This window comes from Ciconia boyciana, chromosome 19 (assembly GCF_034638445.1).
Source record: "Ciconia boyciana chromosome 19, ASM3463844v1, whole genome shotgun sequence".
NCBI lineage: Eukaryota > Metazoa > Chordata > Aves > Ciconiiformes > Ciconiidae > Ciconia > Ciconia boyciana.
The window spans coordinates 9,690,130-9,704,313 of record NC_132952.1 but is presented as its reverse complement, the minus strand read 5'-3'; the positions used below and the strand labels follow the sequence as shown (position 1 = coordinate 9,704,313).

The 14,184-nt window shown below is 39.3% G+C and overlaps 1 protein-coding gene across 1 annotated transcript in view; it reads right to left on the bottom strand.

Annotated features, from left to right (window-relative positions):
* Window positions 1-76: 76 nt before the first annotated feature.
* PER3 (period circadian regulator 3) overlaps window positions 77-14,184 on the bottom strand; it is a 47,573-nt gene continuing 33,465 nt past the window's right edge. The window contains exon 25 of the mRNA XM_072884068.1: window positions 77-459. The gene's annotated coding sequence lies outside the window, so the exon portion shown is untranslated. The remainder of the gene's footprint in view (window positions 460-14,184) is intronic.

Genomic DNA, 14,184 nt, shown 5'->3' with positions numbered 1-14,184 from the left:
AAGTGACTATTACGTCAGGTTCACAAACTTAAAGACATCGACAGGACACATGAAAAGCCACCAGTCTATTTATAAGTCAAAGAGCGACCTTTGCACCAGTGGACAATATCTTAGAACAGAATAAAATAGTTCTGCTTGTGATTAGTTTCTAATCTACACATAACATATGAGAATTAATGTACACATCCTGTAAAAGACTCAAAACACCTGGTGCTTTCTCCTTGGAAAAAGATACCAGTTGGAATTTTACATTTTGTTAGTGCATTCTGCATATATTTTGAAATGCTCCGAAGAGAGTGCAAAACCCTTATTTTCCTTTTCTGTACCTGAAGCAGAAATAAATCGACTTGCTGAACAATGAGGTGCTCATTACAACACTTTTTTTCAGACAGTTTAATTTTGCTGTTTTATACTGAAGCTTCAGGAGTGGCATAAGATTCCCATGAATCAAAACAAAGCCTGTGGAGGAAAAAAAAAATCCTAAATAAGTGCAAATTGATTTCTGAGAATAAAGGGACACATTTACACCAAAATTGGCTTTCTGGACTGTTTCAAGGAATAGTCATTCACAGAAAGAAAATACATTCCTAATAAAATATCAGGAGCAATTTGCCTTTCAGTCAAAGGATTATGTGGATAATTCTACCCATGACTTCTGTCATTTGAGAGTGCAGAAGCCTGAATTAATGATCAAACAGATCTTGTTGGCACAAGAATCTGTTGTCAAATGTACGCAGATATGCCTGCATTTCACAACGCACATCATCTGGCCACAGAAACAGAGGAAGAGATTGTCTAAATTCATACTTCTGCGAAATACTTCAATTACATCTACAAAGCAGATCTGTTTATAACTAAGAACCAAGAAGCACTGAAAGCAAAGACTGAAAGATATGTTATTTTCAGAAGTGAAATAAATCGTGGTACAAATGCAAAGGGAAGACCAGGGCACTTTACACTACAGACTGCAGTGATTGCTTGCTACCAGAATGCCTTGGCAGCACTGCTGTATTTTATGTAGTCATCATAGAACTGAAAAGAAATACAGGTGAATTAATCTGTTTTGCTGCTAAGTCCCAGAGCAGGACATTACAGTTAATAACAAAAGCAGCACTGTAAATACTAAGACAGTTGGAGTGTTCAGCAGCTTTCAGATTTATACAATATTCAAGTTCTGCAAATTGCGGCTTTCTATAAAGAACTCAAATTATAGCCATAGAATCATGCATTTCCTTGAACATAAATTCATTGTGTGTTGTGTCATTTGCCTTCACTGTGATCACATAGATCAAATGTATTAGAAGCTTGTTCCCATTCTAGACCCCACATAAATAGATATTTTTATTTAAAGGTATTACATAGAACTTGCTTAAATCCTCCTTTTCATTATGTATGTAGCAGTCAGCTGTAAAACCACTTCTGGCAGTATGTTTTGGAAATGCAATGGGCAGACTCATCAATTAAGTTTGTTCAGAAGTTTGCCTCTGCAAAAAAGCCAGATATTTGTAACTTCCTTTTTTTCCTTTTTAAATTATTCTTTTGTCATTTGAAAAAATCCACAGCAGCTAATAAAACTTCAGTCAAAGCTAGATAATGTGCAGATCAGTAGTTGACAAGTGGCTACTATACAAGTCACAGAAGCAGAAATGCTGTAGGCAGCTGATCTAACTCATTCAGGGATGCCACGTGCAATTTTTGGAATGTTTTGTTCTCCCAAGCTTTTGTAAAAATTGCACAGTAAGATTTAGGGATCATCAATGATTAAAGATTATTGATGATCCCTAGATTAAAAGAAACACTGTCATCAGAATTAAGCTTCTGCTAGCTTTCCTGAACAGAATTTGTAGCTGAATTTGTCTGTTTCTTAACACAGAGGATGACAGCCTTCCTGCATGCATGTTGAGCACTGTAAAATCCTTCCTCCAGCAAGGGTGAAGGGGAAGAAACTGCACTATGTATCTTCAGTTATTGGTAATTAAGGCAGAAGGAAGGACTAAACGTAATGCAGAGCCAGGGCTGTGGAAAAGAAGTATTTTTTGGTGATGACAAAAAATTGATAGATCATGTGCATCTTGGCTTCACAGGGAGCTTTTATTGAACATACGAATTCTTTAATACCTGAAGAAACTTATCACAGTTCATGTAGAAATAATGCAGATCAGTCCTTCTAACTCTTTGAGCTCTAAGTATTGTCTGCTTTCTGTGAATGTCTCTTTTCTCAGCAGTTTTTTTAATTTATTATGTAGCAAGCAAAAAGGAGCAGGGAATGCAATGACGACTCTCAAGCAGCCCAGGTGGCCGAAGATGAGGTAACAGGCCAGATGCAAGATTTTTGCATTTCCATTTGTTTTTCTTGGAAGTCAGAAAGTGTCCTCTTAGCCAAACTGTGTGTGGAGGCCCAGGTGATGTCAGGCAGAGTTCTGAAGGCATGGAAAAAGGAGACAAATTCTCTTTAAAGATAAGTTTAAGCAGGGGAGCCTGCTGCTTTTTTATTGCTTTCAGAACCAGCACCATTTCATGGCACAGTTACTGACATCAGTAATTAAAAGCGTGTTTGTCACATGTCTTGGCTTCGTGATGTCTTGCAATAGTTGTATGGCTGAGGAAAGCAAAAGGTTCATAGCAAAAGGTTTTCTGTCTCTCACCTCTATTTCTTCTACAGGCATGCTTGTGCGTTTCTGTGCCTGATACTTCTGGACGAGAGACTCTGAAACTGTTAATAGCTCCTCTCAAACATATAAACATCATATCATTTTTTAAAAGCAGAATATGATTTATTATTTTCAGTCTTTCTATCAGATCCTTCATAGGATGGAAGCATAATCTTCTCCAACAGTCATTCTGATAGTAACACTAATCACGCGAAAACCTCCATAGGAGATTATCTACTCTGAAGAGACTTAACACATAGGAAATAGTATTAAACAGGCAACTTGTACCACTCTGCTTGCATTTTAAACAGGTGATTATAAAAAGTCAAGGTAAGTTTCACAATTAAAATTATACAAAGTCTTAATCTATCACCAAGTGTTACCTCAGTTCCTCTCTCAGCTACGAACAAGCCTTCCCTGATACAGAGCTTTCTTCAGAGTCTGTCAAAGGAGGTTCTCCCTCCCACAGGTTTGGTGTTAGCTGTGCATCGGGAACAGATGGCTGAGCATCCTTCTATCCCTGGAACTGGCACGGAAAAGGCTGTTGGATACTGTCATTGCCCTCACTGTAAATAAGAACTTTTAATACCATCTACAAAGAAAATGGAAATTCCCTCTAACCTCAGTTTGGCAAGAGTTTGTTATGATTTCATCTACTATGTTTCCTTTCACCTTCTAGATCCTGGGTGCCTGCCAGTTAAAGCAGCAGACTGTTCCTGCGATACTCTGAAGCAAACTGGATTATATTTTCATGAAAAAACCACCAGCTGAACACCCGCTGAAATCAGGGAAAATCTCTCCTGTTTGTCTAACCTGTTTGCATTAAGAAAATAAATCGGGTTTTATTTGATTTACCAAGTGCAAAACCCCATACAAAGACACCTACTTCAATTTAAGGATGACTTATCGTAGTGTATCTTAAACCTGTTAAATCTACTCTCAGTTTACATAATCCAAACTGAAACAAGCCATTTCAAAACTGAAATAAAATGTCTTAGTTACCATTTAAGTCAGTTTTAAACCAAATCTTAGGTTACATTAGCTCACTTTTCTCCCGTAGACAAGCATTTCAGCAGGTTTAGAACAAACGCAATTCTGGAAAAAAGAGGAAGGTGGATGGAGTGGTGAAAGAGACAATTTGCCTTTAGTTACAACACTATAGACTTGAGAAACATTTATATTAAACAAAAAATCCTTCTAATATTCACAGCATTGATATTTTGATACTTTCCATTTGGAACAAGTATAAACCATTTAACCTGAAGAGAACACTATATGGGCCTGTAAGCAAGCAAAACAACAAAAGAAAAAAAAGCTATCACACCACTTCTACTCAGTGTACCTTTATACAAATTTTAGAGCAACTTTGAAAGAGTAGAGCATACTTCTAGGGAAAAAAAAATGTACTACACATCTAAAGCAAAATTTACTGAAGTATCTAAAGCATAATGTATTTTTCTTAAACTAGAATGGAAAATACAGTGAACAGGTATATGAAAGGAGTGGTGGGAGGAAACATTATTGAATCCAGGGGAGCTGCAACATTGCAGTTCAGCACCACAGCTGTCTTGTCAAGCTACAATCTCATCAGAAGGCCAAAGAGATTTTTTCCCTCTTGATTTACATTATCAGAGTTACAGCCACCCTTAATAACGCATCTTTTTGACTTGCTGTGGTACACCTCAATAAGTGTATTGCCTTATGGAAGTAGAGGTGTAACGACAGAAAATGCTTGATGGTTCCCTCAAACTTATGAGTTTTGATAAGAGAAAAGGAAGCTGCTGTTGGTTCTTTTCTTTAACTTGAGAGTTAAAGGATTTAGAAATCTGAACAGGCACTCTACTCGGGAAGCCAGCGGATATGCCAGTAACTTATGCTCTTGCCATTGCATCTCATTATGTCTGCACTCATCAATAGGGTAGGCTATGATCAGGATACTTCTCACATGGAACAGTGAGGCTGTAACACGTAACATTTATGTGCTTTTCAAGAGTGATTAGATGTGCCTTAGGGAATTACAGAACAGGAAAAGGATTTACTGTGCTGTGGCAGTACTAATTATCCTACCTTATATAACTGTTTCTGCACCTTCTTCCAGTCCTTCCTAATGACACAGAAAGAGATCATCATGTAAATAAAACATCAGCGTGGTGGCAGAAAGGAGTAGTAAATGAAGAAGGCTTTGGAGGCTTCCGGCACTATCCTATTTCCACAGATGGTGGTTGGCAATGGATTATTTCCTTCTAAGCATAACTCCTGCTTGTCTTGTAGAGGATTTTTGGAAAAGCTACACAGGTGCTGGGATGGGATACTATATGCATGCTCTAGCCTTTGTAAAGCAACCCACTTCTGCAGCTGAAGCAGCCAAGAATACAGCTGAGCAGTTACAAACAGCCAGAAATACCTCCCCATCACCCTCTCCAGCTTAAGGAAGGAGGATTATCACATGGACTAGTGGAGAAATGGATGGAATGAGAGCAGGAACATAAAGGGCATCTAAAAGCTAGTTTGACTGTTGTTCTTTGCAAAGATCTGCAGCATTTCCTCTCCTGGTCTTACATATCCTTCACCTCCTGCTATATGAGGGTTCTTCTTAACCAGATGGTTCTTCTGCACATCAGAAGAAAGGAGCTACACAGCTGGCAGCAAGACCATAAAGAGAAAAGACAGGACTGTGCTAGAACGAGCACATCAGATGTATATCCTTTCCTTGTGACACAGGTCCTAATCCCACTCTTCCAAGCATGGAAACGATACACTTCCACGCATAGGTGGATTTTTCTTATTTCCATATCTCTTCTGCAGACTCTGCTCAGAGGTAACCAGTTGGTCCTGTCTGTTACGAGCCTTACTCATAAAAAATGCATATGTATCAAAGGAATAAGAGGAACAGGCTAAAAAGTGACTGCTCTTCAGAACTATCTTGTATCGTAAATCTGCCTTGGGAATTCTTGCAGGAAAGAGGATTTTGCTCCCATTCCTTAGTTCCAGTGTAGCAAGAAACATTCAACTTGCCAAATCAGAAGACAAAGGTCTGATATCTGCTTCCTTCACCTTTGTTAATGTCTACTCCTGTTGATCATTTCCATCCCTCAGGACAGCTTTCCACTCTAGTCAAGATCAGTCAGAAAGTCAGTCAGTCATCACAGAGAAAATCAGTTAATCCTTGTAGCGGGAATTATTTGATAAACTGGAATCCATCTCTTAAACAGTGAAGGGAAGACTCCAAACAAACAAAAAACCAAACTAACCTTGAAAGAACTGCTTTAAACCTCAAGTTGCCCAGTGAGACCTATGCCAACATTCCCCCTGTTAAGTGCACGTATTTGTCCTGAAATGTGAATCACCGAGCCTGCAGAGATTCCATTTAATTAACAAAAAACCTCCAAGTAGTGAAGGATTAAAGGGATTATGCACTTGGAAAGCAAAGTAAAAAATTAAAGTCTGCTTTTGTGAGCCATTCATTTACTGCCTATGCTAAGTAGGACAGTTAAATGCCAATGATTATTAGGATACCTCTTTAATTAATCAGTGGCTCCTGCCCACGCACTGAACTTCTACAGAACTACCTGAAATTTGTCCTCTAATATCAGTTGTGAATATTAGAGTGATAAGTGATCCTAAGCCTCTGTGGTAAAAACAGAAAGAACATGTGTACACTAAATGTGAAAACCTGGACAGAAAAAATAAAGAAAAGCATAAGGACACCTCTGACAAAACTGCCTTTGTTCCATCCATCCCCACTGTAGATGGAAGCCCTTATCCTCTTGCTCTTTTAGATAATGAAACAGGGCACCATCTTCAAAGATAGCAAAATCTTAATAAGTGTCCAATAAAATGGTTTGTAACAAGAAACTGATGAGGCAGAGCACTGTGCAATTAATAGAGTATGAAGTAGTCTCAAGCAGGGAAATCTGGAAGACAACTCTTATGCCTCATCCATCTCTTGCAATTTGCTGCTTTAGTATTTCTGCACTTCTTCACTTTGAGCCAGAAAAAGTGCAAGACAACAGCCTGGCCTGCCCACCCTATCATCCAAACCACTAAGAAAAGAATCAGCGGGGTATTGCTCCTTCCCTTTTTGACATTAGTAGTAGCATCTTTTAAAAGGTTGCATTTGAAGCCTTATGAGACAGAAATATTAAAGCTGAAGTTCATTTCTTTAAATCCTCAGCTGTATAGATGTCTGTGTGGGCAGGCTCCAGGACAATAATTTGTATGGAAAACCCCTCAATAATCTAGTTAACAAAAAATAACGAGTGGTCTAAGTTTAAGAACAGGAGTGAAAATGTCATAGTGCGCAGCAGTCACCTAGCTCTGCAGCAGGATTAGCTTGATAATTTCTTATTACAACCTAAATTAAACCTCGGGAAGACTGCGCTATTGTTTTAGAAAGAAAAATATAAAATCTACTGCTGATAAAACTATGAATATACATATATTCTATATAACAGCAGTACTTACACAAAAGTCCAAAGATACAAAGATACCGTAGCATAGAAAAACTACTGTGAATATACAGGAATACAAGGTACATGCGATCCACGGTTGCAGAAAAAGGCAGGTTATTATATAGTACTATAAAGAAAAACAAACAAAGGTAATAATTCAATTACGTTTAGTAAGGTCTGTATGTCTGTACTGTAATATATGTAGATAGAAGGGTACTGTTAAGCCTGCATTTTGTTTGGCTGCTTTTCTAAAGGATCATGCTACCTAATCATCTACAGTGAACATAAGCTTGTGCATTTGTGAGCTTTGTTTTGTAGCAAATCCATTGCCTTTGACAGAAGATTCAAGCATGGCTGTCCCCATCATTTGTAGCAAAAACTACTATAGACACATAGCATGCACAAAATTTGATTCCTTCTCTCCAAGACAATCCCCCAAACTATCTCAGTGAGTATCGCTCCCTGATATATCCCCTAGACCACATACGCATCTTCATGCCGTGCTCAAAGGCCTTCAGCCCGTGCTTTTGCTCTGGCAGACAGACAAAAATTGATTTAATTAAATCATAATAAAAGAAAAGTTGTATGATCTGTCCTGAGATAGTATAGTGATGGACAGTAGTAGAAAAAAAATCATGTAGCAGTTTTATATGAACCCCCTGCAATGTCACGATATATATCAACCTACAGTTTTTATTATCTTGTCCTCAGAGCACAGAGCTATTCCTTCATGCTCTTCAGCTCTACAATGAGCAAAGGTTCTGTTTAAATGCCTATCCAAATTAAAATTGATGTTTCTGAATAATGTTTTTATTAGAAAATATACAAAAAGTAGTATTTGGTTCCTACCAGTTATTTAAACATTTTCAGAAAAAAAGCTATCAACATGATACACTATATTTTCAGTTACAAAGGACCATAGCTGATGGGAATCATCCAAGCTAATCATCCTGAGAACAAATATAGCAACATTACTGGACATTTAGTTTGGGAAGTATTCCCCACTGCTACGTTCATCCCTACAGATGCTATTGGACAACCTGGGAACATGGACCAGGAGGGACACGACCAAGGCTGACTGGAAGTTAGGATCTCTTGAGACCAGAACCACAGGGAGGCAGAGACATGAACAAGCTTACGTGCTCAAGGATGGAGGGGAACAGAAAGCAATGCTAAACTCCATAGCTCTATTTGCTAAGGACATCCATTTTGTCACCAAACTAGAAGACAATTAGTAAAAAAAAACAAAACCAAAACCAAACAAACAAAAAACCCAAACCCCAAAAAACAACACTTAAACATGCCCCCCCCCCCCCGTATATTCATTAATTCATACACCAGACGTACGACAAGCAGCTACCTTGTGCCTATGCAGCCAGAGGGGCTCCAGCAGCACCCAGGGCCACCCTCCGTTCCCTGTCCATGGTCCTGTGCCGAGGCCGAAACCAGGACCGGGTCCTGCAAGCACCTTCCCAAACCCTCCCTTTAAAAGCTCCTTCTTTCCTTCCACTTCCTACACTTCCACCTATAGCAAACAGACAGACAAGGCTAAGCACTGCAGACAGAGGAACAGTGCCAGGAATGTAACAAGAGCACAAGCTGGAAGGGAGAAGAAAGGTAAACTAGTACACGGAATGGAACAAGGTGTAAGAAAGGACTAACAAAGGGGCTGCTACATAAAAGCCCCGTGAAGGTCAAAATCCTGCACAAAATGCTTTAGCTGTGGTTTCAGAGAGTTAAACCAGATAACAAAGACAGGCCTTCCAAGCTTCTTAACATGAGAAGAAGCCTTGACTGCTTCTAGAAATGCCAAGACAGCAAAGGCATTGGGAGAAGGAAAAAGATGGTCATAGTAAATGAGAAAGCAGAGCAGATCATACCACTCTTCATGCAAGAACCACTCAAGAGCGAAGACTCTGTCCTGACCCGATCGTTTGCCTTACTTTGATCCACATAATTGTTGTGGTTCTCTTTAGCAGACCGAACTTCCGATGCAGTTCCAATACCAGCAGTGATGCTGACTCCTATCAGTGAAGCTACTCAAGAAAAACTAATGTCTAAGGAATACATTGCATGGATACTTCCTCCAGGTTAAAAGCCCCTTGACCTTATTTAATCATTATTCAAAAAAAGGTAAGAGAGTTCTTTAGCTGAGAAACATATATGTATGCAAGAAGGGAAGAGAAAGAAAACCTTTTTCAGAAGAGAAAAATGGAAAAAAACCAAACCAAACCCAATCCAACACCACATGGTTCTTTCCCCAATCTAGTTATCTTTTAGAAGTCCTAAGCCTATACCCTGCTGCCTGTTACAGCAGACTCAGCCCCAGTGCCTGCTCCTCAGGCACCCCAGCCTTTTCAGGAGGTTTCTCAGCGCCACCTTCTGAGGCAGCAACTCCGTCATCAGCTGCCCAAGACCCAACAAGGGACGCCAGCATGAGCAGAGAGAGGTTTCTTTTCTCTGAAACGTGGTCTGAAAAAACGAGGTACCTGTTACTGGTCGAGGCACACTGGCTAGCTGTTAAAAAATACAGCCACCCAAAAGTTAATCTAGCCCTGTTCAGAAAACCAAATAGGAAAATGTATTCACATCTCCCAGTTCTTTCTCAACAGTTTTCTCCCTTCACGCCCCCCACACCAGGAAGGAAAGGATTGGTGCACTGTGTCTAGGATCAGAGCTGATTTGGACTACTGGATTATTGGAAGGTCTCTAGAAATCCAGTACTTTGCCTTGAAAATGCCTCACGACAGACTTCTCTGCAACAAAGAAGCCCAAATTGAAAACTTTTACTGGTTCCAAGTGCAGCAGTGTTGCAGAAGCAGACATGCATCTCCAAAGAAAATGAGCCAAAGTCTCCAGCTTGCTCCATAGCTGGGACTGATGAAATGAGAGTGTAAGTACGGACAGTCACTGACTGACAGCCCTTGCCTTTCAGCAAGGCTGCTATGTACTCCTTTCTGTGCAGTGTGCTGACCAGAAAAATGAGAGAAAGAAATTTTTATTCTGCTTTTGTCCAGATCATAATTTCTTATTAGGGTTGAATAACCTTATTAGGGTTGAATAACCTTGAAATAACCTTATTAGGTTATTTGGGATACCTTGGGAGAGTGGGAGAAAGGTAAAAAGAAAGTTCCATTCTTGCTGCAGAAGCATTGCTCTCTTTCCTTATACTGTCTCCTCTTATAATTTCAGTTTTAAAAATAAACTGTAATTGCATAGTTAGTTCCATTACATTTTTTGTGGAAGAAACCTTATTTCGAGATGTGGTCTCTGCTCCTCTGTTTGTGGCTGCATTATCCAGAATCCGATTCCCATAAGATATCGATGTGCTATATTTCCAAGCTCCAGTCATGCCAGACTTACTTTCCTTCATGTCAAACAGTGTGAAGCTTCAGTTTGCTAATTCTGTAGTGCTGAGAGGACAGGGGAATTAAGGACCAGTTTGTCAAGCTTCACTGGGAGAATATACCCAAACTACAGTGTGCCAGCCCAGCAGGGCCAAAAATCAAGAGGGTTTTTTCCCCTCCAACTGGTGGAAACTATACTACAAAGGAGCAATGTTTTGGCAGCTGTGATCCTGTACTAGAGAATTTTTAGACGACTTGCCAATTCTGTAGCAAAATAAAATATCTTCAGAAAGGCCTACAGACCTGCCATCTTCATTTACACAGAGCTGTATGTTCAGTTAAGTACACATACTCACTTATGCACCTTCAGCCCACCACAGAACACGAAAACCTAGGTGGGAACCTCTCAGAGATCTTACATAACTTTGAGATAAATTCAGAAGATATAAATACTACTGTGCGTACCCAAATACACCTTATAGTGCTATTTGGTTATGCAGAATGTACACCACATGCGCTACATTACAGTTCGCACGCAGTGGGCAGAAGAAGCATCTTCAAAAAAGGAAGTTAACAGCAAGTGCCCAAGTTATGGTTAGTTTTTTCCCTTTGATCCACTGAGTCTCCCAACAGGCTATTTTCAGTACACTCTAAAATGCAGAGTTATGCATAAGACAATGCAAGCTAGTGGCAGGAAAAAAACCTTATTGCACATATGATCTCACAAGGCAACTATTTCAGTGTGCAAAATAGATCTAATAATCATGTTACAAAGCTGAATAATGAGCTAAAATGAGAAATTTTGAGTTAAAGTTAACTTCTTAGATGTTAATGGGGACAAATATCTGCTAAACCAGCAGTGACAGCAAAGCAAAAACCCCAAAACCCCTAAATTATATGCTAGACCCCAGCAGGGAAGTAAATAACACTACAAATATTTTTTCTCTCACACCAGCCAACATGTATAACTCATTGAAGCAAAGTTAAACATTCTAGTAAAATTCAAGGAAGAGCTAGACATTTATATAATAATAAGCTCACCTGCAATTACAGTGTCAATACAAAAACATTCTACTGCACATCTCTCTTCATGCAAAGTAAATTCAAACCAAAAAGTTACACCAAAAGTTATATCCTAGGAAAAAGTCTCTCATACAAATGCTACTGCTAAATCACGTCTTCTCTGAAACTCCTGCTTTTGCCAACTGTCACAATACTCAATTAAAATAACAACTCATGTTTACTTATCATAAAGCACTTTAAAACAGGGGAAAGAACGTTTGCGTTACAAATTAGATTTCATCCTTACAATTTTACTCAGAAGGTGGATAATTTTGGGGGTGTTTTTGGTTGGTTTTGTTGTGTCTTTTTTTTTTTTTTTAAGTTTTCTTGACTTCATTAGCAACTTATTCTTCATGAGCCATCATTTTAAATCAAGAATAGTTGTTTCTTCTGATAATTAAGCATAATCCTTTACGATAGGGTAACATATACTTACTATTCAGAGTTTGCTCAGTAATTTATCTGGACTACTGCTGCCTTGTTATTTTAAACTGAAGCACTTGAAAAAGTCTATTAGCATAAATAAGAACTTTAAAAAGTTTTTCCACAACATAGTAGTTTTGATAAAAATTAAAAGTTTCTTGCAAATAAATTTCCAAGTTTTCAAAGTGCCATTCACATTTACTTCCCTCACCCATGTATCCAGGGTTTTGTACCTTTGTTTAGGATGAGCTGTTTCTTTGCTTTGCATGATGACGTATGCACTGTCCCCTGAGGAAAATGCCTTTGACATTTTGGTAGAGGAAAGAGTGTCTAAGTGACAACTTCAAATCTGAGTAAAGGCAATAAGCTGTGGGCAAGTTGCCCAACTTCCACATGACGCACTTCATGATGGCTCTAAGAGGCTGAGTGTTCCTTGAGAGAAGACAAAGGACACAAGTTGCTCGTGAAGAGTGCTTCATTAGCTTTCCTTGGAGGATGCTCAGAGAGAATATTGATAATGCCATTGTCATTGATAGTTCACTGAAGGAGAAGCATTTGTACAGAGCATCCAGCACCAACAGTGAGATCATGCATCAAATCAGACCGAATTACTGTCTGCAGTTTTGGAACGAAGAGTTGCATGACTCAGATGAGGAGAGAGAATTCCTCTCTAGCTACTTACTTCTCTCGTAGGGAAGCACAGGGAAAGAGGCATATAAAATGCATTAGGTTAATTCTGTTGAGAAATTCTTTTGTCATAACCACTCACTTCAGCAAAGAGAAGTCCAGAGAAACAGGATTTGCAGTTCAGACACCTGCAGCATGTGTTGTATAACTAGACCTCTCTGTACACACAGGATGATAGAAAAGTTTAGGTTGGAAGGACCTCTGAAGGTCCTCTCTCACCTCTCCCCCTCCCCATCTCTGCACTCAAGGCACACCATTTTAACGTATATGGGGATGCTCAGAGCCTTGTCAAGCGAAGTTTTGAAATTCTGTCCCATTCCATCCTTGAAGGTATTCAAGCCTGACTGGACACATTCCTGGACAAACTGCTCTGGCTGACCCTGCTTTGAGCAGAGGGAGGTTAGATTAGCTGATTTCCAGAGGTGCCTCCTGACCTCAACCATTCTGTGATTCAGAGTCCACAGCTTTTCTGGACAACCTGTTAACCATGTGGGGACTCACCTGTGGGGCACACTTTCTTTGAATTAGACCCGCAGCAGAAACACATCTGTTCTATATGACTGATGTAGCTAATTTGTATTAGTCCTAGGAGCCACGGAATTTATAATATAAAAATTAATCTTCAACAGGACACGTTAATAAAGGAAAAATCATAGAATCATAGAATCAGTAAGGTTGGAAAAGACCTCTAAGATCATCTAGTCCAACTGTCAACCCAACACCTCCATGCCTACTAAACCATGTCCTGAAGTGCCACATCTACACGTTTTTTGAACTCCTCCAGGGATGGTGACTCCACCACCTCTCTGGGCAGCCTGTTCCAATGCTTGACCAGCCTTTCGGTATAGAAATTTTTCCTAATATCCAATCTAAACCTCCCTTGGTGCAACTTGAGGCCATTTCCTCTCGTCCTATCGCCAGTTACTTGGGAGAAGAGACTGACACCCAAAAGGAAGGAAGGAACACCCAAAAAGGAAGCAAATAAGTTCACTCCTTTTGCAACTTACAATTATCAGGCAATTTCACACAATTTCAGCGTAGGGAAAGAACTTTAGTAACATTAGTTGGATTTCATAGTATTTTGAAGAGCATTTGAAGGCACAAACATTTGATTAGAGAGGCAGGAAAGAAAATTACCCAACCTCAATTTATTACGAACCTGAACAGGCATAATCTTCTCACCACCTAAAGGAAAGGAAATTGTCATAAACTTTTTTTATTTTCAAGGCTCTATACAGTTGGATATGATGCTTCACAGAGAACAAAGATGAGGGACAAGTCCAATTAGTTCTTACTCCTTGATATGAAAAATGAAATTGTAAGTAAAGATGACAAAATATGCTAGATGGAGGGAAATAAAGACTACAGTCATGAGATTACATATGGCAACTATTGTGTTAGCATTAAATAAAAGCAAAAGGCAAACAGGGAAAAAACCTAGCTAGCACACAGAGAATTAAGTAGTTAGTTCCAACTGAGGGAAAGAGAAGATAAGTGAAATGGAAAAGGGTCTCCAGTCTAGTGAGGGACCTGCGTTTAATATCAACCAAAGTAGTTTATATG